Consider the following 6,407-nt stretch of genomic DNA (forward strand, 5'->3'; position numbering starts at 1 on the left):
ATCTTTGGCCATTGACCTTAAATTCTCTCCCTGTCTTTTGATCCTCAATCAGAATTGCTCCAAAGGGAGATGTTTCTTTGATCATAAAAGGTCCAGACCATCTTGATCTCAGTTTTTCTGGAAATAGTTTCAGCCTAGAATTGAACAACAGTACTTGCTGTCCAGGTCTGAATTCTCTTTGCAAAATGAATTTGTCATGAATTGTCTTAGTTCTTTTTTTGTACAGCTTTGCATTCTCATAAGCTTGCTATCTGAATTCGTCTAATTCATGTAGTTGCAGAATTCTCTTCTTTCCAGCACTTAGTAAATGAAAGTTCAGCCACTTTGTTGTCCAATAAGCTTTGTGCTCTAACTCCAAAGGTAAGTGACATGCCTTTTGAAAGACTAATTGATATGGTGACATGCCAATTGGAGTTTTAAAAGCAGTCCTGTATGCCCATGGAGAGTCATCTAGCTTCTTTGACCAATGTTTCCTTGCATTATTCACTACTTTCTCCAAAATCTGCTTGATTTCCCTGTTTGACACTTCCACTTGTCCACTTGTTTATGGATGATATGGAGTAGCAACCTTGTGCTTCACACCATATTTCATTAATACTGCTTCAAGGTATTTGTTGCAAAAGTGAGCATCTCCATCATTTATCAAAAATCTGGGTACTCCAAACCTTGCAAAAATGTTCTTTCTTATAAAAGATATCACTACCTTCGCATCATTTGATCTTGTGGGAATGGCCTCCACCCATTTGGACACATAATCCACTGCCACTAAGAAGTATTCATTCGAAAATGATGGGGGAAAAGGTCCCATGAAGTCAATCCCCCATACATCAAATAGCTCCACTTCTAAAATATTTGTCATTGGTAGCTCATGCCTCCTAGAGATGTTTCCTGTTATTTGACATTAATCACAGCTTTCAACATACTTCTTAGCATTCTTGAAGAGTGTAGGCCAAAAGAAACCTACTTGCAAGACTTTTGCAGCAGTCCTTGAACTTGCATGGTGGCCTCCATATTCTGAATTGTGACAATGCCATAGTATCCCAGCTTGCTCACTCTGTGGAATGCACCTCCTCATTAAACCATCTATCCTAATCTTGAACAAATAAGGGTCTTCTAATGAGGACATGACCATGAGCAAGGGAAAGGATCCTCTTGAAGGACTTGGATGACCTATGACAAGGGCTAGAGCAAGGAGAGCAAAGGAAGCTCTTCAACAAGTGTTGTCCATATTAATTGAATACAAGCCCAAATTTCAAGGAGAAAAGACCAAGGTTGTGAATTGCATCATAGCCCAAATAGAGGAGAACTAAGGTGCCACTTTGCTTCAGTTTTTAAGTTTTTAGTTTGTTTTAAATAATGGCCCAATCTTTTGTAAAGTTGGCTGACCAAATTATGTTTTGCAGTTAATCAACTAATGGGCTTTGGTTTGGTTTTATTTCAAGTTGTAATAAGGGCCCAATTGGCAACTTAGGCATCAGCCTTTGGGAGACCAAGAGGCGCATAGCTAGTGGCTGTTGGGTGACTTTTTGGTTGCCACAATTTCAGTTACAATTAGCCATCAAGTAGTTTCATTTCCTAGCTTAGTGGATCATTATTTAAGTGGAATGTATTTTCCGTTATGGAACCTTTGTAATTCTGATGGTAAAGCTTCTATATAAGCTGAATCATTCTTATCAATAAGACAAGTTAAGTTTGATTCAGAAATATTAGAGTTTATCTCTTTTATTTTAGTGAGAGTGATTCTCTTAAGTTCTTGAGTGATTCAAGAACACCTTGGCTGTATCAAAGGGCTTTCACATCCCTTTGTGTGTTGCCTTCCTTGGAAATAGTGATTCTTTCCTTCCCCCATTCAATTCATCACCAAAATTCCAAAAAAACTCAAATTTGCCCAGAATTATCTAGTTATCATATCTTCCATTCTACTCAGCCAAATTGAGTGATTCTTAAGCCTAAATTGAAGTTCAGAATGAGAACTTTCACCTCGTTTTGGAATCACCTCAATTGGAGTTCTATAACTTGAGATATCATCATTTCTAAAATTATGTCCAGCCACCACCAAACCAGCGTTTTTGCTTCTTTTTTTTCACTCATTTTAACACCAAGGACCAACACCTAATTTGCCCAGAAATTCATCACTAAATTTTCTATTTTTCCTACAAGGTTCTAACCCTAAAGATCCTAAGTCATCCCTTGTGCAAATGGGGTTCATATCATCTTCCTACACATAGAATTTGTTGTCATGTAAGAACTTCTTCTTTTGCTGCCAAGTTAACCTCTTTGGGATGAATTGAGTAGCTTTAAAATTTGCTATATTAGCAAACCAAGGCATATCTTCTACTGCAAGAAGCCTTTCATCTAGAAATTCTTCATTGATTTCTAAGGAGTCAAGGGTTAGACTTTCCAATGGAAGTCTGGATAGGTGGTCAGCTACCCCATTTTCCTTTCCCTTTTTATCTCTAATTTCCAATTCAAATTCCTGCAGCAATAGAATCTATCTCAGTAATCTTGACTTGGCATCCTGTTTTGATAACAAGTATTTTAGTGCAGAATGGTCAGTATATATAATAACTTTTGATCCCATCAAATATGATCTGAATTTGTCAAAAGCAAACACAATAGCTAGGAGTTCTTTTTTTGTGGTTGTGTAATTTACTTGTGCAGGATTTAAAACTTTGCTGGAATAATAAATGACATGCAATTTCTTATCTTTTTTCTATCCTAAAACAGCACCCACTGCACTATCACTTGCATCACACATTAGTTTAAAAGGTAAATCCCAATCAGGTTTTGTAAGAATAGGTGCAGAAATCAATTTTTCTTTCAAAACAGAAAATGCATGCAAACAAGCATCATCAAATATGAAATCAACATCTTTTACAAGTAAATCACTAAGAGGTTTTGCAATTTTTGAAAAGTCCTTGATAAACCTCCTATAAAAACCAGCATGTCCTAAACAACTCCTAATTCCCTTAACATTGATTGGTGGAGGCAGTTTACTAATAACTTCTATTTTTGCTTGGTCCACCTCCATTCCTTTTTCTGAAATCTTATGGCCAAGAACAATGCCTTCTTGGACCATGAAATGACATTTCTCCCAATTCAACACAAGGTTAGTATCTTGACATCTTTGCAAAACAATGGATAGATTAGCTAAGCACTCATCAAATGAATCACCAAAAATAGAAAAATCATCCATAAACACTTCAATGATGTTTTCTATCAAATCATAAAAAATGGAAAGCATACACCTTTGAAAGGTGGCAAGAGCATTACATAATCGAAAAGGCATTCTTCTATATGCAAATACTCCAAATGGACATGTAAATGCAGTCTTCTCTTGGTCCATAGGGTCCACTACTATTTGGTTGTATCCTGAATACCCATCAAGAAAACAGTAGAAGGAATGTCTAGCAAGTCTTTCCAGCATTTGATCAGCAAATGGTAGTGGAAAATGGTCCTTTCTAGTTGCATCATTTAACTTCCTATAGTCAATACACATGTGCTAGCCAATAACAATCCTACTAGGGATGAGTTCATTCTTCTCATTAGGTACAACTGTCATCCCTCCCTTCTTAGAGACAACTTGGACTGGACTTACCCATTGGCTATCAGAAATTGGATAAATGATCCCTGTATCTAGCAACTTCATAACCTCTTTCTTGACTACTTCTTTCATGGCTGGGTTCAACCTTCTTTGTGGCTGCACAGCTGGCTTAAATTTCTCTTCAAATAGAATTCTATGTTTACAAAAAGAAGGATTTATACCTTTTAGATCTGAAATACTCCAACCAATTGCAGATTTGTGTTTTCTCAGAATTCTCAGCAGCTTTTCCTCTTCTTCCTCCTTGAGATCATTGTTGATGATGGCTGGATTTTTGTGACTCTCATCCAAGAAAGCATATCTCAAGTTAGATGATAGTTGCTTGAGCTCTAGCTTCTGATTTTGATCTTTTTGATTTCCTTTTTCAGCTCTTCTTTAACTGATTTTTCTGCAGGATTCATAATTGGTAGGGCTTCTAGTTGCTGCTCAATTTCCATCATTTGTTCTGTTTTACAAATCTCAGAATTTGTATTTCCTGCAGCTATGGTTTCTCTCAACACATAATTTTCATCAAATTCATTAATAGGATAGTGTGTAATAATAGAATCCAAAATATCTACTCTCATACATGAATTATCTTCAACTGGATATTTTAATGCTTCAAACACATTAAACACTACCTTTTCAACTCAAAGCATAAGTTCTCCTTTTTACACATCAATAAGAGCGCTCCCTGTTGCAAGAAATGGCCTTCCTAGGATCAAAGGTATGTTTGCATCCACCTCCATGTCCAGAATTACAAAATCTGCAGAAAAAATAAACTTGTCAACTTTAACCAATAAATCTTCAACAACTCCATATGGATAAGTGTATGATCTATCAGCTAGCTGCAATGTGATGTTGGTCAGTTTCACTTCTTCTATGCCTAGTTTCTTCATGGTAGCCAAAGGCATCAAGTTAATGCTTGCTCCCAAATCACATAGTGCTCTTGCTATAGTGCACTATCCTATTTCACATGGAATGCTGAATGATCCTGGATCTTTGAGTTTTTGAGGAAGCTTTCTCTTGAGAATGGCACTGCACTCCTCTGTGAAAGGTACTGTCTTGTCGTGCTCTAGCTTTCTTTTTCTAGAGAATAGTTCTTTCATAAATTTTCCATATGAAGGCATCTGCTCCAAGGTTTCTGCAAAAGGTATGTTAATCTGTAATTTCTTAAAAACATTAAGAAACCTTTCAAATTGTTCTTCCTATTTAGGATTTTGAACCCTTTAAGGATAAGGTAGTCTCTTGTATTTTTATGGATCTATTGCTTGCAAGCATCTTCAAAGAGTTGTTTCTCTGTCTTCCTTTCAGAATTTGTAGGAGCTTCCACTTTTTCTTTTGATTGCTTGTTCTTTAATAATCTGAAGTTTCCTTGTTGTAGATCTTGTTCAATTCTCCTTTCTTCTGGTGCATCATTTACTTTCTTTTCTGCAACTTTTGGACTTGCAACTATAGCTCCACTCCTTGTAGTGATGACTTGACATTACTTCTTAGGATTGATCACTGTATTGCTTGGAAATCTGCTCTCATCTCTGCTGGACAACTGCTCAGCTAGCTGTCAAATCTGGGTTTCCAGTTTCTTCATAGAGGCTTCTTGGTTTTTGAAGCTTGTTTGGGTCACCTTCATAAACTACAACATGGTTTCCTCCATCTCAGTCAACCTTTCATTCATAGGTTTGGAAAATTTCTGAGTTCCTTGAGGTTGTGTGGATGGATTCCACTAAAAATAAGACTGTTGTGCTGCTGGACCTATATTAGAAAAAGGTAAATTGGAGTTAGAAGTCTTGGTAGCAGAATATTGATTATTCCAATTAGAATACTGCTGACTTCTATTATTCAAAAATTGAAATCCAGGAGGATATGAGGATTGTTGTCTCTGAAAATTATTCATATAATTGACCTGTTCATGTGGTTCACTTGTAGATGCCTCACATGCACCATTGGCATGATTTCCTCCACAGAAATCACAGTTTAGCTGACTAGTAGGCATACTCCCTGCTTGAAGATTGCTGATTTGCTGAGTTAGAACAGCTATTTGTTCTAAAACATCTGATTTTGTAGCTGGTTCTGTGCAAGGAAGGTTTCCAAAACCTTAGCTTCATAACTATAGTTTCTTCCTTGATTTCTTGAGTTTGAATATTGGTACATTGAAGATGCCATCATCTCAATAATTCTCTGGGCTTCTTCTAAAGACTTTGTATTTAAGGAACCTCCAGCAACAACATAAACCATTGTTCTGGTTGATGTATTCTTCCTATTGTAGAAAGTCTCCAATTGCATCTAATCTAGAATACAATGATGTGGACGCCTTCTCAGCAATTCTTTGTATCTTCCTAAGCTTCATACAAGGATTCTCCTTCCTGTTGTACAAAGGATGTAATTTCTCCTCTCAGCTTAGCAGCTTTGGATAGAGGAAAATACTTGGTTAGAAATTTATTCACTAGCTCTGTGCAAGTTGTGATACTTCCTTGCAGTTGAGCTTGCAACCAACATTTGGCTCTATCTCTCAAGGAAAAGGGAAATAATCTCAGTCTGATGGCTTCTTCACTAACCCTATTCATTCTTATGGTTTGAAATATGTAGGTTAGGGTCATCGGAATTTCCACTAGAAAACTGATCCTGTTGGACTAAGTGTAATAGGGCAGGTTTAATCTCAAAATGGTTGGCTTGGATAGTTTGCCTAATTATAGAAGAATTAAAACTTGCATGTTATGAATTGCATAGTCCCCTAATGTTCTAATCCTATTCTGTTCTGCCATCTCTATTTCTGGATTTGGTTGTCTCAAAGGTGTAGGTGTTCTTTTTACTCTAGGATTATTATGAA

General features: G+C 36.7%; 1 non-coding gene across 1 annotated transcript; it reads left to right on the forward strand.

The window, feature by feature from the left end:
• Positions 1-5,873: 5,873 nt before the first annotated feature.
• On the forward strand, positions 5,874-5,979 carry LOC113860325. The gene has a single exon (XR_003503779.1). It is a non-coding gene; the product is annotated as a small nucleolar RNA R71 (small nucleolar RNA).
• The last annotated feature ends 428 nt before the right edge of the window (positions 5,980-6,407 follow it).

Source organism: Abrus precatorius, unplaced genomic scaffold (assembly GCF_003935025.1).
Source record: "Abrus precatorius isolate BTA unplaced genomic scaffold, Abrus_2018 Scaffold2, whole genome shotgun sequence".
Lineage (NCBI taxonomy): Eukaryota > Viridiplantae > Streptophyta > Magnoliopsida > Fabales > Fabaceae > Abrus > Abrus precatorius.